Source organism: Polistes dominula, unplaced genomic scaffold (assembly GCF_049000335.1).
Source record: "Polistes dominula isolate Pdom_NZ unplaced genomic scaffold, Pdom_raw_medaka contig_27, whole genome shotgun sequence".
Taxonomy (NCBI): domain Eukaryota; kingdom Metazoa; phylum Arthropoda; class Insecta; order Hymenoptera; family Vespidae; genus Polistes; species Polistes dominula.
In genome coordinates, this window is record NW_028300906.1 from 2,646,844 (window position 1) to 2,650,990 (window position 4,147).

Genomic DNA, 4,147 nt, shown 5'->3' on the forward strand with positions numbered 1-4,147 from the left:
GTTCCATGCCAAGCTCTTTTTACCTGACTTGTCATTAAGGCCATTTAATTTTGTTTTAATAAAATCAATCATTATATGTAATTATTAATTATTATAAATATAATAATTAAACAAAATGATGTACTTTGTTTTATATATTATATTTTGTATAATGTATAATCAATATTTTAATAGAAATATTTATTTACAGAATTCAATTTGTTATATTTAATGTATATTATAATTAATGTTGTATCACCACTGGTAGTATACGTGACAAGGAACGTGTTATGGCATACAATAATATACTAATAATATAATAATATTTAAAAGTGAAACACAATTATGGTATTATTGGATTGATAGTAATATTTTAATCGATTAACAAAATAATATTATATATTATATATATTATATATTTGTATAATTATATTATTATTTATTATATTAAATATATATAATATAATAAATATATAATAAATATATAATATATATAAAATATATTATAATAAATATATAGTAATAAATATAAATATTAATAAATAAATATATATGTATATTTAATAATAAATAATAATATAATTATACAAATTGTAAAATACGAATGTACTATTGGAAGATAAAAATGTCATTGTTTTTTTATTATTTTATTCATATATTTAATCTTTTTCATTATATTATAAATAAAAGTAATTTGAAATTTTAATTAAATTCCCTAAAAAAATCTTGCAAATTTTGTTCATTCGATATTATTGTTATAATCGTTAATATAAATCTTTACATTATGATAGAGATAACTTTTTAAAACGATAATGAAAATATTTCGACTATTTAGGAGTGGGGTTTAGAAAATCATTGCTTTTAAAATATTCAAATACTTAAAGTATTTTAAATTTAATTATATATAAATATATATATATATATATATTCCAGAAATTCTTGACGAATGTTGCGAGCCATTAAATCATCTCTGGAACGATCTCTGGAATTTGGAGATATAGAACCGTTAGTAGAATATTCTAAATATATTCTAGGATTATTGAAACATACGTGAGCACAAAACTATTACAATGAAAAAGAAAGAGATAGATTGGATCGATAAGTAAAGTTAGAAATATTCGATAGATATTACGAACTTTATAAAAAATAGAAAACCCTGAGAAGAAGAAGGGATTCATACGAACGATTTTAAAAATATCTCTAACTATTTTATTCATAAAATCCTAGACAATAACAGGCAGATAGATAGATAGATAGATAGATAGAGAGAGAGAGAGGGAAAATAATATAATAGATTATTTATTAAATAAAAAAAAATATTAAGAATTTTATAAAAAAAAAATAGAAAACCCGGAGAAAAATAAGGGATTCATACGAACAATTTTAAAAGTATCTTTAACTATTTTAATCATAAGATCTTAGACAATAAAAGACAGATAAAAAGAAAGAGAGAAAATAATATAATATTTATTAAATAAAAAAGTAAAAAAGAAAAATATGATGTTCACGTTAGTATAATAGAAAAAATAAAACAAGGACGAGATTGAATATTCGAAGGGGTAGTTTAAGGTTAAAATCGAAGGTTGTTGCAACCTTGCTCTAGTGTTTTTCTTTTAATCAAGGAAGGAAGGAAGTAAGAAAGGAAGGAAGGAAGGAAGGAAGGAAGGAAACTACTAGAGATGTCGTCTTCTTCTACTTCTTGAAACGAGAGATCCCTACGTCCCTTCGAGTAAAAGCCGTTATTCGAATACTCCAGTGAAATATTAGCTACTTAATCCATGACGGGAACGAGGGCGTGTTTCCTTCCCTCGGGCGACTATCTTCCAGACTCTTTTCTCTCTCTCTTTCTCATGGTTACTTTCATCTTCAATCAGGTTTCCTCATCATTACTTCTATCAGACTTTCCACATGGTGGTCCCTTAACGTCCTTCTTGCAATAATCTTCGTAGCAATAACGCGGTTCTATGATTTTTAATCGAAATTAGCAATCAGATGAGAATTACATAGTTATTTAGATAAATAGATAATTTTCTTTTTCATATACAAATTATTTCACAATTATTTCTAAACATATTCCGTTTATATCATTGTTATATTATATCAGTAAAGTTTCAAGGTTAATAGTTTTAAGAATCACATGAGAACTATCTAGCTAGCTATGTAGATAAATAGATAATTTTCTTGTTCATATATAAATTATTTTTCTATATATATATATATATATATATATTTCGTTGATATCATCTTAATATTATATCAGTGAATTTTCAAGGTTAATAGTTTTTAATCGTCATCACATCCTTCAATTCCGATCCTATTAACTATCACATAATTCGATTAAATTCTAGATGATCGACCAACCAAAATGTCATTTACTCGAAAAATCTTCTATCTTTTACGAGAGAGAGAGAGAGAGAAAAAGAGAGGTTTAGGTGCATAAGGGTTTTGGGTGCATAGGTGGGGCATCGACTGTCGAATTATCTTCCTGTTCGATCGATCCTAGGAGGATGCACGGTTTGGAAAATCACTGCATCCACTTTAGTGTCATCCTTTTCTAATCGTATAGGTTCGTAGCATGAATCAATGTTCTTATTAAATTCAACCTTTCAATATATAGTTGGCATAATATATACCCACTATTTTTTACTATTACAGTAATACGATATTAATTCTTGAATTAAATAGGGTCCACCTCGTTCGATCGTGAGTGATGCACGGTTTCGAAAGTCACTGTATCCACTTTAGTGTCGTCCTTTTCTAATCCCATAGTATTTTCCTATTAAATTCAACCTTTCAATATATAGTTGGCATAATATATACCCACTATTTTTTACTATTACAGTAATACGACATTAATTCTTGAATTAAATGGGGTCCACCTCGTTCGATCCTGAGTGATGCACGGTTTCGAAAGTCACTGCATCCACTTTAGTGTCATCCTTTTCTAATCGCATAGTGTTTTCCTATTAAATTCAATCTCTTTCAATAGTTGGCATAATATACAACCCACTATTTTTCACTATTACAGTAATACGATATTAATTCTTGAATTAAATCGTGTTCCGCTCGTTTGGTTGAAATTATCCGATAAATCTTTTACAAATCGATGCATTTATTTACCTTTTTTAGTTTTTTATTTCTTTCTTTTATTTATTTGTAATAAATCCTTTATTTTCTCCTATTAGATTCGCGCGAATCGTTAATACGAGATATGTGTTTGCTAGTAAAGGGGGATCTAGTTATTTTTTTCTTTCTTTTTTCATAAATCAAACTTTTCCAGTAGGATTGGAATAAGTGGTTTTAAGAGGAGGAGAACGGGTGAAGAGGGTGGTAGAGGGTGGGTTCGTAGTCAGTTTTCACAGCATGAAACTTATCGTCCTCTAACGCCCTTCAAAAGTGATTTACGATCGCCCCAAGCGTTAATCCCCCGCGGAGAAAGAAAGAAAGAGAGAAAGAGAGAGAGAGAGAAAGAGAAAGAGAAAGAGAATGAGAGAATCCTAGTTATTTTTTAGCACATTCGAATAAAGAAACACATCGATTTCTTCCCTCGTTATCATCCTGCATTCTTTTTATTCTTCTTTATCTCTTATTATCATCATCATCATCATCATCATCTTCTTCTTCTTCTTTCATCTTTCATTCATAAATCTCAATTATATTACTATATAGTCCAGTTAAATTAGTCAAAATTAGGTAAAAATCTCGGAATTTGAGATCCCAAGCTATAAACTCGTATAAAATAGTATTTTAACATTCTAAAAGTTGTCTCAAAATCTACATATGATAGGGTGTACGCGACTATTAAAATCTAAGGTCAAAAGTCACAAAAATCGATTTTTTCCAAATATCTCGTTTCCTATAGGTTTTTCGCTATTTGTATTTATTATCAATATTTTAGAAGATTAAATTTCTTACAACTTTTGTTTAAACAATTTTTTTATACGTTGAATCGTTTTTGAGATAGAGGACGGAGAGCGCGCAGTTAGAGCATCTTTAGGGTTAGCCCGTAGTCCCGATCAAAAACACGCCATAAAAAGTTTGTTAATTATTGATAAATACACATAATTATTAATAATTTTCATTTCTTATTAACTATTACATTATATTTAATAATTATTTTACTTACGTATCTATTTATTTTTTATTAAGTATCAATTTATTTAATAAC